Below are 18360 nucleotides of genomic sequence, written 5' to 3' on the forward strand. Positions count from 1 at the left end.
GCATCTATTGTTTGCATGATATCATATGTAAACAAAACTTCCTCTGTTACAAACGAGGGTTTTTCCTGAAATCATGTCGATGCTCAAACAAAAGCTTGTGTCCCTCCAGGGCCGTCAAAGTTTGACTAAGACTGTGCTCTATGATACCTGCAACAGACAGATGTCAACAATGTCGATCTGTAATTTTGTTCATTCTACCTACTTCCATTTTTGTAAACACGAGTTTTCACCGCTCTTTTCCTAACAGAACTATTTGTCGCACAGGAGAGTGACAGTAAATTTGGGCTAGGAAAGCAGCTATACTCGTGGGTTATTCACTCTACAATCTACATGTATTTCCGTCAGGGTCTTTTGTCTTGCTCACTTAGAAACACTCGTAATTGTTTTTCAATACAGGTGCGCTAACGCCTATACTTCTCATTTGTGAGCCAGTGCATCAGCTAAACATTGGTACTCTGCTATCCTAGTGCGTAAATACCTCACTACACTGTTATTTACTTGGATACCACGAAATAATACAATTCTTTGTATCGGGCCAAGTGTGGCACTATTTCGCCTGTGTTTCGCGGGCTGGAGCAAGTGGCTGTGTTTTCTCGTTGACTACCGTGGCGTGACTCTCTGGCTGAGAACTGGTTTATCTGCCAATGCAGAGTGCTGTGAGGGAGGAGTGTGAGGGGAGCCACGAATATTGACAGTGTTGGTCGGCCACCAGTAAAAAATTGGCCCCAAATCCAGAGAGTTTGTGTGAGGTTGCTCGCATACACAGCAGTATTTGTGGGTCTGCTGAGCTGAGCAGTCTGCAGACAGTGGAAACGGTGATTTATGAATACTGACTGCTGTGTGGTGTTCCTTGCACGTCAGACACATGGAGTCATACTATGTCCATATTCAAATAACTTTATGGGAACGCAACCGGGTGACGTAATCGACAACCTTCGATATTTCGACAGGCAGAACTGCAGCAAGTCTGCCATTGTAGTGTTGGGCAGATGGATGTTAACAGCGCATAGCGTTGCGCAGTTGGAGGTGAGCCGCCAGCAGTGGTGGATGTGGGGAGAGAGATGGCGGATTTTTGAAATTTGTAAGACTGGATGTCATGAACTGCTATATATATTATGACTATTAAGGTAAATACATTGTTTGTTCTCTATTAAAATCTTTCATTTGATAACTATGCCTATCAGTAGTTAGTGCCTTCCGTAGTTTGAATCTTTTATTTAGCTGGCAGTAGTGGCGCTCGGTGTATTGCAGTAGTTCGAGTAACGAAAATATTTGGTGAGGTAAGTGATTTGTGAAAGGTATTGGTTCTTGTTAGTCAGGGCCATTCTTTTGTAGGGATTTTTGAAAGTCAGATTCCGTTGCGCTAAAAATACTGTGTGTCAGTTTAAGCACAGTCCTGTATAATTGTTCAAAGGGGACGTTTCAAGCAGTATTTGTGGGTCTGCTGAACTGAGCAGTCTGCAGACAGTGGAAACGGTGATTTATGGATACTGACTGCTGTGTGGTGTTCCTTGCACGTCAGACACATGGAGTCGTACTATGTCCATATTCAAATAACTTTATGGGAACGCAACCGGGTGACGTAATCGACACCCTTCGATATTTCGACAGGCAGAACTGCAGTAAGTAAGCTCAGTGCAAGGGTATTTAGAAACCCAGCTTGCAGAGAATTTCCGCAAAGACACACTGTGTGATCAAAAGTATCCGGACACCCCGAAAAACATACGTTTTTTATATTAGGTGCATTGTGCTGCCACCTACTGCCAGGTACTCCATATCAGCGACCTCAGTAGTCATTAGACATCGTGAGAGAAGAGAATGGGGGGCTCTGTGGAACTCACGGAGTTCGAACGTGGTCAGGTGATTGGGTGTCACTTATGTCATACGTCTGTACGCGAGATTTCCACAAACATCCGTAGGTCCACTGTTTCCAATGTGATAGTGAAGTGGAAACGTGAAGGGACACGTAAAGCACAAAAGTGTACAGGCCGACCTCGCCTGTTGACTGACAGAAACCGCCAACAGTTGAAAAGGGTCGTAATGTGTAACAGGCAGACATCTACCCAGACCATCACACAGGAATTCCAAACTGCATCAGGATCCACTGCAAGTACTATGACAGTTAGGCGGGAGGTGAGAAAACTTGGATCTCATGATTGAGCGGCTGCTCGTAAGCCACACATCACGCCGGTAAATACCAAACGACGCCTCGCTTGGTGTAAGGAGAGTAAACATCGGACGATTGAACATTGGAAAAACGTTGTGTGGAGTGACGAATCACGGTACGCAATGTAACGATCCGATGGCAGGGTGTGTGTATGGCGAATGACCAGTGAACGTCATCTGCCAGCGTGTATAGAGCCAACAAATTCGGAGGCGGTGTTATTATGTGTGGTCGTGTTTTTCATGGAGGGGGCTTGCACCCCTCGTTGATCTGCGTTGCACTATCACAGCACAGGCCTACATTAATGTTTTAAGCACCTTCTTACTTTCCACTGTTGAAAAGCAATTAGGGGTAGGCGCTTGCATCTTTCAACACGATCGAGCACCTGTTCATAACGCACGACCAGTGCCGGAGCGGTTACACGACAATAACATATCTGCAATGGACTGGCCTGAACAGCGTACTAACCTGAATCCTATAGAACACCTTTGGGATGTTTTGGAACGCCGACTTCGTGACAGGCCTCACCGACCGACATCGATATCTCTCCTCTGCGCAGCACTACTGCCATTCCCCAAGAAACCTTCCAGCACATAACTGAACGTGTGCCTGCAAGAGTGGAATCTCTCATCAAGGCTAAGGGTGGGCCAACACCATACTGAATTCCAGCATTACCGGCGGGTCAGCCACGAACTTGTAAGTCATTTTCAGACAGGTGTCCGGATACTTTTGATCACAGTATTTTGTGTTTTTTGACAAGGGAAAGAGCGGTCAAAAAGCAAAGGGACTTAATAACATCACTATTAATTATACTATGTCTAATAAACCCTTATCTTCTAGGTGACCCAGATAATTTTGTGCCTCATCGAATGGTTAGTAATATTCACTTCTGGTGTCGGTCATCTTTGGGTAATGTGGTGGCACTAGTGTTTACGTTGTGTGTTTGTGTGTGTTTGAGTGTGTGTGTGTGTGTGTGTGTGTGTGTGTGTCCGCATCTCGTGGTGGTGCGGTAGCGTGCTCGCTTCCCATGCCCGGGTTCCCGGGTTCGATTCCCGGCGGGGTCAGGGATTTTCTCTGCCTCGTGATGACTGGGTGTTGTGTGCTATCCTTAGGTTAGTTAGGTTTAAGTAATTCTAAGTTCTAGGGAACTGATGACCATAGACATTAAGTCCCATAGTTCTCAGAGCCATTTGAACCATTTTGTGTGTGTGTGTGTGTGTGTGTGTGTTATCTTTCCGGAATTCCTCTGCAAGCCGACGTTTTAAATTTGCTAGCAAGCGCTTAATTGCTGCAGTTTTGCCTAGAAAATAACAGGTTGGTCACATGTCGAAATACCGATGGTTGTCGACTACGTCACCCGGCTGCGTTTACCTAAGTAATTGTACACTGATAACGCCTGGAGAAGCTAAGGTATCACACGTCCACATTTTTAACAGATACTGTAATTTGGTGTCTACTAAAATCGGTATTATCTTATGACTATCCACAGACACTCCGTCGACAGACTGTGTTCGTAATTGAAGGTGTGACGTGACTGTCGACAGCGTATTACGCTTTGTGTACAGGATACAGATTTTTCTACCGATTCTATGTTGCCAGTAGGGCAGTCGGTTATGTATATGTTTTTAGGCGTTATGATTAACGATGGAATTATACTGGTCGTGTGCACCATGAGTAGCTTACGTTATTAATAGAATAAGACTTGGTTGTTTTCTGTTTCTAATACTGAACTATTTCAGGTTAGTGTCAGTGGCATTTTCATGTGCCTTATATGTGCAGATGTGAAATGAGGTTCGTATACCAAGATGCATGTTTATGGCAGTTTTCGGACGGTAAATCCCCTTCTCCTTAAAAAGGGAAACTAACGTTTTTGTTACAGTATTTACGTTAAAATTTAATGTATTAGACTCTCTATACAGTATTTCTGTCGTTGTCTTCCATCACCCCATTTTCTTACGCTAATGTTGTTTTCATTACAATGTGATATCACTTAAATTTTATTTAATCTGAGTCACCGATTAATCATTTGTTGCTGTTGCTAATATATTATTTTGGAAGCATTCCGTTTATGAGTCAGGTGGTTATAGCCAGTTGTTTCGATGTAGTAGTAATTATGATGCTAAAATCATTTAAATTTTAGTTCATCTCAGGCTTTATTAACAATTTGTTGCTGTATTAATATTTAACCTTTGAAGCAGTCTGTTTGTGAATCCGTTGGTTGTAGCCAGTTGCTGTGATCAGACAAACTCTCTATCAGTAAGACGATATTTATGCGTTTTATAAATAAATGTGAAACGTCCCCTTAGAAAAATTATAAATGACTGTGCTTAAACTGACACACAATATTTTTAGCGCAACGCAATCTGACTTTCAAAAATCCCTACAATAGAATGGCCCTGACTGACAATAACCTATACCTTTCATGAATCACCTACCTCACAAAAATCTTCATTACTCGAACTACTGCAATACAGAGAGCGCCAATACTGCCAGCTAAATAAAAGATTCTAACTACTGAAGGCACTAACTACTGATAGGCATAGTTAGCAAATGAAAGAGTTTGATAAAGAACAAACAATGTATTTACCTTAATAGTGTTCAAAAGTCATAATATATATATCAATTCAGGACATCCAGTCTTACAAATTTACTCTCTCCGATGGACACACGTCCAGATCATCCGCTCTCGAAACTCCACCACCTCACTCCCCACATCCACCACTGCTGGCGGCTCACCTCCAACTGCGCAACGCTATGCGCTGTTAACATCCAGCTGCCCAACACTACAATAGCGACTATTCCAACAATGCCACCCAGCCACAGACTGCACACAGCACAGTCAGTGATTTTCATACAGAGCGCTACATGGCTTTACCAATATAAAAACCTAAACAGCCTACTTACAAATGTACAAATATTGTACTTTTAATCCAAACGCACTAGTCAGATCCATCCTCCGGTAGCACGTATATCAAAATATACGTATCTACACTTATTCACATTCGTAAAATTGGTAATGCACATACCTCGATTTTGCCTGACAAGATAAGACTGGGTGTCTTGTCGAGTAGCGAACCTGGATCCCTTCGTTTCGCGCGTTGCGCTATTTATCGCGTTACCGGAGCAAAGACTACAGGCCGACACAATGTTCCAACTTGTCGCAGGACTTTCTCGCTCCGTGAAGACCCCCCAGGGACTGTATCACAATCCTATATGGCTAAATACTAGTGGAGAAAGGACATGGCGACGTGCTTTGCCTTTAGCGTTGTCTATCAAGGATTCCTTTCGCTCTTCTGCGTAGTATACGGTGTCTCTACTGTAAGTGATAGGTTACATCAATGTACTGTGTGGAGCCATGGCCGAGATATCTAGGGTGCTTCGAGCTGCCCCGTCCTTAGTGCTCGAACAGCCCCACTGGCAGTGGGTGGGCGACGAGAGAGGCTTATCTAGGTTCTCATTTCGATGTAGTGTACCATGTAACCTGTCACTCGGAATCTATACAACGCATGGGCAGCAAAAAATGGAAATAAATCATTTCAACGTGAACGCCCGCTTGGAACTCTTAGTACAGTGCCAACACACAGCGAGTTGTTTACTTCAGCGACGCAACACATTTTCCTGGAAGTAGGTGGAGGGCCATCGATTGCTCATATAACATGCAAATACACATTCGCCACTGGCGTCAATATATCCATCTGGGCCGATAGCACGCGCGCCCACTCGCATTATACAATAAAGTATCCACGCAGTACCTCTGTCGCTATAGCAGCGCCACCACAACACTTGCGAGTGTCGCGATAAAATCGTTAACTATTGATATATCGAGCATGCACAGTGAACAGAGGCGCACGCAAACAATACTGTTGCATGATATTTCGTTATTAAACCTATCGTATCCGTCCCCTTATTTGCAACTCGAGGGAGGGAACATTCGATGCTTCGTAAATGCCATAAAATAGGAGAATCTTGTCACTAGTTATTCTTAAAGTTTTTAGTGATACTGATCGCTATGTAATGTAAAATTACAGTTAGCTGATAACTGGTATCTGTTGATTGACAACTATCTTCAGATCAAGATTACTGAAGACTCAGTGGCTATGTAGGGTACAGTGTTGGTCACAACACCATCTTTACTATACCTGGGTAGTTTACTTGGTAGAGCATTTTCCTGCGAAAAGCAAAGGTCCCGAGTTCGAGTCGCAGTCCGGCACACAGTTTTAATCTGCCAAGAACTTTTACTAATATTAAATGAGATGGCTCACAGGGATAAGTGAGGACAGGAGGGCGTGGGGGCAAGGGTACTAAAATGTGGACCTAGCACTCATCCAGTTGTATTCATTTGTCCAAGACGTTTCAAGCGAATGCCAAAATTTTCCGTACCATATTCTTGTGCAGTTATATTTATTTATTTCTTATCACTTTTTATGGGAACATTAGATTCATAGGTACATGGTCATGGAACGAGTCAGTGTCTGACTTTCACTGTCTTGTAAGGTTTAAAAGTTTCCCGGCGTACAGATTGTTGGACAAATTTAGGGCGAACTGCCGAATGTCTGCAACTTGCTGCCACGATATTTCGGAGCAGAGTCTTCTGGCCATGTTTAGGTGAATACTGAAAGGAAAGGCACTCAACTGACATACAGAAGATCCATCTGGCACACGGGGGGATGCGAAAAACTGCTTTAACTTCATGTTTTCTTAATATTCCGCCTATTTTTGCTACAAAACGACTGCTTATTTACAAAATATTGGAAATATTTCAGCCATAATTGGAAGTATATTAAGAAGACATACAGTTATAGCAGTTTTTTGTCCTCTTCCCAAAATCTCGGCGCTTTGGAGATCTGTTGTAAACGACTTAGAGTTGCGCAAGGTAAATGTTTACAGAATTACGGGCGGGCCGCGCGGGATTAGCCGAGTGGTCCAAGCGCTGCAGTCATGGACTGTGCGGCTGCTCCTGGCGGAGGTTCGAGTCCTCCATCGGGCATGGGTGTGTGTCCTTAGGATAATTTAGGTTAAGTAGTGTGTAAGCTTAGGGACTGGTGACCCTAGCAGTTAAGTCCCATAAGATTTCCCATACATCTGAACATTTTTTGAACTACGTGTGAATGCGACGAATCTTAGACAGGACAAACGACGCGCACAGTACAGGAAAACATGGAAGATCAGCGGCATACTTGCCTCCTCCAAGCCAATAAGTCCGCTACCGCCAAACATCATATTTCCACCTGTCACTTGATGAAGTACGACCATACGAAAATTGTGGTCCGCGCGGGATTAGCCGAGCGCTCTAAGTCGCTGCAGTCATGGACTGTGCGCCTGGTCCCGGCGGAGGTTCGAGTCCTCCCTCGGGCATGGGTGTGTGTGTTTGTCCTTAGGATAATTTAGGTTAAGTAGTGTGTAAGCTTAGGGACTGATAACCTCAGTAGTTAAGTCCCATAAGATTTCACACAAAAAATTGAACTTTTTTTTTTTAAACTGTGGCCCATACGTCGAACTGTGTTGGAGCTCCGCCATCAGTGAATCAGTGGAAATATGAGTCCATCATTAATCGAGACTGCGGGTTTAAGTTAAATTCTCCATGAAAGCCCATCAAGAAAAAATTTGTGCCTTGCTTCGATTTAATTACTTGGGATGTATCACTCAGTTTTTTCCTACGAGCTCTACTGGGAGCCTAATGAAAAGGAAACCTGCTGAATAGTGCAGACCTTTGTGTACGTAGCTTCAGGCAGTATTTTCCAAGTGAATATGGTTTTCCCGTTTTATGTTACCTAAATGAATGTTGCTGTTTCCTGCTAATGAGTGAATATTGTCAACAGCAAACGCTTTGGTGCAATGTACGTACATGGGTTGCAGGGTTGGAATTTCGAAAGGACTGAATAAATGCCTACACTAAATTCGTGAATCGACAACGCAGAACATTCTGATAACCCTTTCCTGGGCAAAGATGCTTTCACGGAGTTGTCTCAAAATATGACACCACATAAGGTAAGAGAGTGTACCCACGCAAAAGAATTAAGCCTTTGCGTTTCAGTGTCTGAGACGGTGGGGATTATTCTTATAGTGAGAACAGTACCATTCACGTTTTGCACTATATCTTGGAACGTGATACTTGCAAGGAACCTTTGATTTACCCTCGTCTCTAAGGATTTAAAATTATCGAATTCACTGACTGTTTGACCACATCGGAACAGAAAAGATTTTGTTTTGAGGGAGTTTCGTTCAAAAACTGTATGGACTGCGTTTTGTTGCAGCTAAACTTAAATCTGTTCTCTAAAAGCCACGTGCTGATGTTACTGAGTACACTGTTTACTAGATCTTTTATATGACGTCCTACGTCATCCACATTAACATTTTCGTCATCTTCAAAGAGAAAACTGTTTGTGTTATCTATAGCGTTTAGTGATACACCAGTGAAATACATCAAGAAAAGCAACGGATCCAGAACAGAACGCTGTGGAACTCTGAACCCCCCCCCCCTCCCTTCCCATTCTTACGTGACCATGTCCCACTCAAATTTCTTCTCTGTTTGTTGACGCTGGAGAACGACGTTATTGTTGTTACTTTACAGATAAGAGTATTATTCTTCTTCTTGTCGCAGATAAGAAATGAACCATTGCTGAATTTTTTCTGTGATTCCATAAAGTATTCTGATTGCTCTCATCTCTGAAGACTCGTAGGCCTATACCGATAGTGCGTTTAATTTTAACTAATTATTGTGTCAATGAAATTCCTTGGAGCTTTGACCGCATCGTCAATATGTAAAACTGTCCGACGTTTCGGCCAATATTGCAAACGGCGTTCCTCAGGGCTTTGTGCTGAGCTAGACTGCTAGGACAAAGACCCGAAGAAGGCCGTTTGCAATACTGGCCGAAACGTCGGACAATTTTATCTATTGAGAATGCGGTCAACAGCCCTGTAGAATTTTATTGACAGTGACAACGGCGGCGGAAGCCCACGCTTACAATCAACCCATTTTTGTAAGCACATGAAATCCTAGGTTTCACACTTGCGAGACGGGGCGAATGTCACTCAGACACTCGCCCACAGGAATCGGTGTCTTATCTTGTGAACTGGGTGTCGCATAATGATGTAATTTTGCAGCTACATTCAGCAGTACACATATGTAGATTCTGCCTGCAAAATTGGAGCGAACTGAGTGAGAAGTACAGAAATAATACGAGGCCTGTTCAGAAAGTAAGCTCCGATTGATTGCCAAATTGAAACCACAGTGAACGTCAGAAATGTTTTACTTGTAACAATTAGCTACACCTTTCAGCTACTTCTCTACGTAGTCGCCGTTCTGACTTAGACTTTTGTCATAGCGTTGTACCAACGTTTCAATAGCCTCATCACAGAAGGCAGCCGCCAGTGCTTTCCGCGAATTCTCCATGCTGGCCTACACCTCGTTGTCTGTGTCAAAATGTTGTCTTCAAAGACAGCGGTTCATGTGACCAGAGATGAAACTCAGGGGGAGACAATTGCGGACTGTATTGTGGGTAATCTCACATTTCCATTTGAAAACGATGCAGGAGCATCTTCATTGCCCCTGCAGAATGCGGCTGAGAATTGTCTTGAAGAAGAAACAGCACGACAGTTATGTAATGTTAGCTGCATAGCTTCAGGCGAAATTTCTCACCAGGCCCTCGTACTTGGCGGCAGACACTATTTTCTAGACATCTTTACGCACTCACTGCGAGCTCAGAAATGAGAAGAGCGACGTGATGCTATCTGGGGTTATACTAGAGACACTACCCAACACATCTGTGCAAAGCTTTATCGGATTTTCATAGTCGTTTCCATTTCGCGACCGATCGGAGCTTACTTTCTGAACGCCCCTCGTATATTAAAACGTCATATCTTCAAGACTCGACTCCGCCTCAAAGGTGTTAAATTAACGCATTATTCAAATTATTATCTTGACAGGAAAAGATATCAGTAATGGAAGGGGTGTCTGAGATGGTTAGGATTAAGGAGATTGGTCAGACGTTCACATCAGTAGCCTTAAGTTAATCGTACTCAACTAGGACGGAACATAATATATGGATGGATTGCTTGGCTACACGTGATGCAGAAAGTTTGTTAAATTATATTAGAACAAATAAGCCCTCGGTAACAAATATTAAGTCAAAATGGACCAAGTTTCGACGCTACTATGAGCGTCGTCTTCAGAATTAAACTAATTGTTCTAAAACATATTAGGTATATAATACATTCATAAAATTGAAGTTTGTACTGACTGGAAAGAGATGCAGTACTTACAAGTCACATTTAAAAAAAAAAATCTAAGCCGGAAAGGCGACGTCATGAATAGTTGTCAATAAGATGGCGAGCCGCTAAGGGCTGCTCGTACTTGAGTGAACAAGGGTTGCTCTCTTTCCAGTCAGTACAAACTTTAATTTTATTTATGTGTTATATACCTAATATGTTTTAGAAGAGTTAGTTTAATTCTGAAGACGACACTCATAGTAGCGTCAAAACCTGGTCAATTTTGATTTAATATTTGTGACCGAGGGCTTATTTGTTCTAACATAATTCTGACACGGTTACTGAACCTTAGCAGCTATGTTCAAAGTTTTATGTTTGTTAAATTAATTCCTGCGCCTCTCTGAACTTGTATACCTCGCTGATGCCACACAAAAAAAAAAAAAAATGGCCTTGAGCACTATGGGACTTAACTTCTGAGGTCGTCAGTCGCCTAAAACTTAGAACTAATTAAACCTAACTAACCTAAGGACATCACACACATCCATGCCCGAGGCAGGATTCGAACCTTCGACCGTAGCGGTTGCGCGTTTCCAGACAGTAGCGCCTAGAACCGCTCGGCCACCCCGGCCGGCGATGCCACACAGCTAGACTGCTAAATGATGATACTGACTTGAGACATGACGGCTTGCAGGCACAGGATCGGCATACGTTGCATGGTTGGTGGTGTTGTTTTCAGGCTGTGACATTCAGAGAGGGTCACCCGCAGCTAAGACTGGTGGGCTCAGCATGTCCGAAAGAAATTACGTTCCATGTATGACTGTTATCGCTCATCGACGTTCCCCGTATCAGATTTTAATCTCAATTACTGGATTAATTCTGGCATAATCTGTTCCTTTTAATTTGGATGAGTATTCACATTCCAAGACGCACTTCTCTCAGATCACTAATACGGGGACGTATAAAATATCTGCACCTGATGCTCCTTTAAGTTGCCTCGCATCGCCGTTAAGTGGGCAGTTTTGTGAGCATGTCTACTGTTTCATTTCCATGACTGAGGACAGAAACGGCTAATGAGGATTGCAAGCTGTTCTCTCTCGAAGGACAGACTGTCCTGTTTTGCACGGCCTGCCGCAGTGGTCTAGCGGTTCTAGCCGCTCAGTCCGGAACCGCGCGACTGCTACGGTCGCAGGTTCGAATCCTGCCCCGGGCATGGCTGTGTGTGATGTCCTTAGGTTAGTTAGGTTTAATTAGTTGTAGGTCCTAGGCGACTGATGACCTCAGAAGTTAAGTCGTATAGTGCTCAGAGCCATTTGAACCTGTTTGGCACGGATAGCTTCTCCTCCTAGGTGCGCGATGCGGCGCCCGACGCGTTCGCTGGGAGTGAGAAACAGGTGGCTAGGCTGCGACGGGGCGCGGGCGCGCCGACCAATATCAATCGCATTACTCACGGGCTGGCGGGCAATTTGTCTAGCCGCGTGTTCACGCGTACGACAAATAGTTTTCCCGTGTTCGTTCGGCGGCAGATAAGTCGCGCGCGGGCGCTTCGACGGGTCGCCGCGCTTGCGTTATCCGACGCCCGAGACGGGACCGCGTCGCATCACTCACGGCGGCCTCGAGCGACTGAGTGCCGAACGCCAGCACGAGAGTACCGAAACCGTTGGCGTTTGTTTTGTACACGTATGTACCATGTACGCGACCATTAATGTGGGGCAGATTGAGTTCGAAATCATCCAAAGACACTGAAATTTGCAATTAAGCTGGCCAGCGGCAGCGATCACCTACTAATTTTTGTCTGATGCATTTGTAGCTTCTGTAGAGTAGAACGTTTATTCCACAAGTTCGCGCCGTGACTGTGAGGCTAGCAGGGCGCAATAAAAACAAAGGAGCATTACCCTCTTCCCCCCACTCCACAGATTTATCCTTTGGGGCTGGAGATCGACCCATATGATACTTTGATATGAGCTCAAAAGTATGGTATAATCTCTTTGGATGTGTAGCTACGCAACCACCTGCTTCACATCCCGCCAAGGGGCATACATGCTCTCCGCCACGCCGACTTAACAGCATTGTGCATGAGCTTTCTCTCAATCATTTACCACCAACAACTGCTGAATTGCCGTCCAGGGAGACAGGTACTTTCAGCCATGTGGCAGGTGAATGCTACGAGCAATCTCCGAAGTTGAACGTGACTCTGAGAAGGTGTGTGATCCCCTATTCTATCAATTTATGTAAACGAGAAGCACATCGTTCAGATTTGGTGGAGGATGTCCTTGGAACCTTCTCTTCTATTTGTGGCTACAGATTTCATGGGCATAGTGGGATTAGTGAGCTTTAGTCATCGGCATTTGTTGGTTTTGCTGGTAAACACGTAAGTGTGTAGAATGCACAAACATTTGGAGTAATCCGCTGTGCTGTAGCGTTCTTTGAACTATGTCTGTTATATTGTTTTAGGATTGAGTGAGCCCCCAGTTTAAATAAAGAGTTTATCAGTTTCAACTTGGCTGACTTACACTGCTAAAACTGCTTATGTCACAACTGCCCTGGGTGGGTTGTGCAGAACATGTTTATCAGATTTCAGCCCTGTTGGTAATTTATGAATATTATTTGTACTAAGAAATGACAATTAATCAAAACCCTCAGCTGCCAACAGGTGTTGTTGAAATACCTCAAAGGGGACAGCTGAAAATGTGTGCTCCGACCGTGACTCGAACCCGGGATCTCCTGCTTACATGGCAGACGCTCCATCCCTCTGAGCCACCGAGGGCACAGAGGATAGCGCGACTGCAGGGACTTGTCCCTTGCACGCTTCCCGTGAGACCCACATTCCCTACTGTCCATAACCTACATTCGTAATGTAAGCAGGAGATCCCGAGTTCGAGTCCCTGTCGGGGCACACATTTTCCGCTGCCCCTTTGAGGTGTATCAACACCTGTTAGCAGCTGAGGGTTTTGATTAATTATCATTTGTTTCTAGAGAAGCTGCTTGGTCCGCATCGGTATCTGTTCTTTCGGGACAGTTACTACCTTCATATTATTTATACTGGTTATGTCTCATTTATTTGCTACTCGGGATTTATGTAGGATCAGTTTTATATTTCTTGTAACCCTGCACCTAACCAATCCTATATCCTTGTTTGCTAACGATTTCAACCGTATCATAGACTGGCTGCAGGTGTGAGTGGGCCGTCACACCGGAGAATACATTAAAGCAAAATTTATTTTTGTGAAGGTTTTTATTTATTAATTTTTTGCTACGTACTGTTCGGTTGTTTTTGTTACCGGTGATATTGTTCTCAGTCATGGGTATAAGAGATGTGGCTGGTATTGGACATATGCAGAAAGACCATTGAATTTATGAATGACAAAACAGAATCGTGTCGCATATTTAGGAACACCCACGCCAGGAAGGCAAATAACAGAACCCAGAACGAATGGGTTGTGCCAGGTAATATAAAGAAACGCCGACAGCAGTGCGCATCTGGGCATGGCAAAATGCCAACACAGAGCTCACGTAAAGTCACCTGAAGACTCCATGAGGCTTTGATGGTGACCATGTACGAATATATTGACAAAGACTCAGAGGACGGTGGCTGAAAGCACCAACACTGATGGGACTACGTGGCCTGCCACACAGTATACATTCGCCGGAAAGGCAGCTAAGTTCACACAGTCATACCAAGCGGGACCTCCGCACGTTATGCCGGGGCCTGGACTTGCGTAGTATTCCTCTGGCTTTGCTCGCGTTGATACTTAGCTGCACACTTTTCTCCAGAAGAACTTCATTACGTACCGTTGTACCATCACCATTTCTTCAATCTCTACCAGCCATTATCTGACGTCACACCAAATTTCTCTCCACACCATGAAGATATTAGTAACATACAGTTCCTTTCCAAAATATTGGAAGAATGGGACTTCTCACCAAGTCACTGCCCATCTCGCCGATGGTTGGTATCCGAGGTAGTGCATAAATGCGCTTCATCACTGATTTATCGGCAGTCAATGCATTGCAGTCAGGGCTCTACTACAAATGTAACCTTTTGTGTTGTGATGTCAACGGCTGCCTAAGCACGGTAATTCCGCAGTCTGTTGCAGCTAGTCTCCTACCAGATGTACGGGAGTGCGGGATGATACAGAATGTTGCATTGAGTCATAATGGAACTAGTCAGTGCACCTTCTTTCGTAATGTACTGGAGAATCCGATATGTATTAGTTCACAACGTGATCCACTAATGTGCAAATCGTAAAACAGTGACGTAACTAAAATACTCTTATTTTTCTTGCAAACAGTGTTAAAACATGAATTTGGTATAATATTTATTATTTATTATTGAATTATTTATTACTAAAATAACTATTTTTATTAACGGTACACATTTCAAACTTTCATTACTGCATTTGAAACCATCATAATTGCATTTAATGTTTCTGTAAATTTTTTGAAAATGAACTGAAAAAAGTCATTTGAAACATAAACTACTATTCATTTATAAATTACTGTGAATATAAACAATCAATATTTAGTCATGATTGTGTTTTTATTTAAAGACATACGCCCATGTTTTGTATAATCTTTGTTCTTCTTGTCTTATTAGTTATGCAGCAGTGTGCTTTCTGAATTGAAGGTGGTTGTTGGAAGCACTCATTGATATGTCCTTATTATGCCCGTTTCAACATATTTTCAAAATACGGAATAAAATGGTTTTGAATAGAAATCGAAAGCCTGCGTCAGCATATTATTGATATGACAAATGAAATCAGTACACTCGGAATCCTCTTTTGTATCCATACAAGAGAATTTCATCCTCCAAGACTGCCGTGCCAAACTACGACAGATGTCGACAAAGTTGAGATGTTATAATCACTTTAATTACTGCAAACAATGTACAAGATTTGGCCATAAAGTAACTGGACTGGTGATGTCACAGATCAAGCACACATGCTCCAAAGGTGAACGACTAATGGCTATGAAACGTGATGCCTCTCAGCCGAATGCGGAATCTATGGTGTTTGTAGACAAATCAGTGTGGCCATGGACTTCTTTTATGTAAGAGCTGTTAATTTGTTTTGCCGAAAAAATGATAGTTATAATAATAGAGCAACGAACTGTCTTGAAGTTTCACCCGACACTTGGAAATCTTTTACTTAAACCTGTCTTTCACTAGAAGAAGTGTATGGCGAATAATGTTTATCAATCACGCAAGTTCTGAGTGGTTCAGGAGGTTCCAAGATGGCCAAGAAGACGTTAAAGATGACTCATGCCCAGGTCGCCATTCACCATCAAAAACTGATGAAAATATTGACTCCAGTGCGATCTGACAGTCGGTTGACTTTTCGAGCGACTCCTGAAACTGTGGGAGCAAACGAAGAATGTGTAAGGCCAATTTTACATAACCAGATTAACAAGAGAAAAGTGTGTGAGAAATTGCTGCCGAAAATTCTCACAATCGAATAAAAAGAAGGTCGTGAAAGTGTTTGTACACTTTGAGTAGCACTGAAAATGGTACCATGGAGACATTGGTAACATGAGACGAATCTCGCTTTTTCACTTATGATCCACAAACTATGCGCCAATCCATGCACTGGGAGAGACCAACTACACAGCGAGTGAATAAAATCCTGAATGAGTAAATCAATATTCAGAGCGATAATGGTTGTTTTCCTTCGATATGAGTGGAATTGTGTATCTTCACTGTGTTCCTGAAGGTCAGACTATTAATCAGCGTCACTACCTTGAGGCTCTTGCTCAACTCGTTGAGAAAATAAGAAAAAAGGATCCGAGCTGTGGAAGAACACGTCATGATATTGCATCAAGACAACGCACCGGTTCATACAGCATTGTCTGTTAAGACATTTCTAGCGAAGTACAGCGTCCTAGTATTAGACGACCTACCTTAAGTGTCTGACCTAGCACCATGTAATTTTTATCCATGCTCCGTTGGAGCAGTATAAGAAAAAGCGGCACGCTTCATCAAGGACCTCACAGAGGAAGACTTCCAGCACTCGTCTGCTGCTACATTTGCCTGACGTCCAGAAGTTTTCTGCTCATCTTACCGGAAACTAAGTTACTTTCTACTAATTATTAATTGGTGTAGCGGAATTGTTTGCAGTGCCATCATGTGTGACAAATGTGGATGTCGTCGAAGATTAGTGAGCACGGGAGTGAAATGTCAGGATTGTGGGTTGGTGTTTCACTATGGTGACTGTTGCGGGGACGCTGTTATAGTGCCAGATGATGCTCGCCAATGAAGTTGTAGATTATGTAGCCGTGACAAGAAAATCGTGGAACAGGGAAAAAAGATTTGTGCCCTTCAGGCTGAACTAGAAATGGTGTACTTCGAATTAGACAGGTTGAAGGGGGAAAGAGACAATGGGAGCTGGGAACATTTAAAAAGTCGTAGTCAGATAAAGAAAACCCCATATATCACTTTTCAGATTCCAATGAGCAATCAGTTTGATTTGTTACCTGAAGTAGAAGAGCCTCAAACAGTATTTGAGCAAAGAAGGGAGCAGCGGACTCGTAGTAACAATTGTAATGTTAGTTTGGGAGTAAAGTCAAGTAGAAAGAAAAGAGTCCTGCTTTTAGGTAGTAGTCATGGTAGAGGTGTAGGCCAGTTGCTACAGGATAGGATAGAAGTCGAGTATCAGGTCACAAGCATTGTGAAAACTAGTGACAAGCTTAGCCATGTTACAGAAAATCTAGGGGCCTTGTGCAAAGATTTTGATGGTGAAGACCATGTTCTTATAGTAGGAGGAGCAGGAAACAGCCCGGTTAGCAATTCGGACTATTTTATTGGATATGACCTGAATGCAATAGGAGCAAAAACAGTTCACACTTGTGTTGGGTTTGTGGATGTTTTGCAGTGCCCTGACCAGCCCTGGATTAATACGGCTGTGAAACGCGTTAACAGAGAACTGCCGGGGGGGGGTTACTGTTGGCAGAAACTAAATCTCATATCTGTGCTGTGCCTGTTGATGCATTTGGGAGGTGGTGTTACACTAGTCATGGCCTGCACCTGAATAGGAGGGGGAAGGATAGATTAGTTGATCTTCTTGGAGAAAATGTAAGGGGGCCACATGCACACAAGCCAAAATACCTGTGATTACTGGAATCAGAGGGACACACTTTTTGGGATAGAGTCAGATTACAGACAGAGATTATTGAAAGAGATTCAAACACAACAGTCCCATAATATCCGTAGCAGCATCCAAAGAAATAAAATTTGTGTGTTTCATCAGAACATTAGAGGATTGAAAAATGAGATAGATGAGCTTCTTGTATGCCTAGGAAATGGGGAAAATTCTGAAGGTATAGCTGTTTTGTGTCTCTCTGAACTCCATGTAACTGCAAGGATGGAGAAGTTAAATTTAAGTGATTGCAGATTAGCATCTTGTTCATCTAGAGTCAATATGGAAAAAAGGAGGATTTGCAACTTATATAAAAACAGGACACAAAGTCAAAAATATTGAAACAAATAGCTTTTGTGTAGATCAGATCCTTGAAGCATGTGCTTGTGAGTTACTAATGCAATATACTTCTATAGTAATCGTAACAATCTGCAGATCCACTTAGGGTAACTTTCAGCTATTCATGAAAAATCTAGAGGCATTATTGAGCTACCTGTCAGACGAAAAGAAGCAGTTAGTGGTTTGTAGTGATTTTAATGTAGATTTCTTAAAATATATGGATAGTAAAAATGAGCTGGAATCTTTGTTTGGTTGTTTCAATCTAGTATCTCTTGTATATTTTCCAACGCGTGTGGAGCAGGATAGTAGGTCACTTATCGATAACATTTTCATAGACAGTGCTCAGGTAGAAACTTTATGTGCACCCAGTTGTTAATGGGCTATTTGATCATGATTCACAGTTAATGGAAACAACACATATAGCACCTTACAGGCTTCAGGCAGGTTCATACAAGGCAGGGAAGCTTATTGATGCGAACGAGCTACAGAGTTTTAAGAGCAGCCTAGAAGAGGTAGAACGGG

This window comes from Schistocerca nitens, chromosome 9 (genome assembly GCF_023898315.1).
Source record: "Schistocerca nitens isolate TAMUIC-IGC-003100 chromosome 9, iqSchNite1.1, whole genome shotgun sequence".
NCBI lineage: Eukaryota > Metazoa > Arthropoda > Insecta > Orthoptera > Acrididae > Schistocerca > Schistocerca nitens.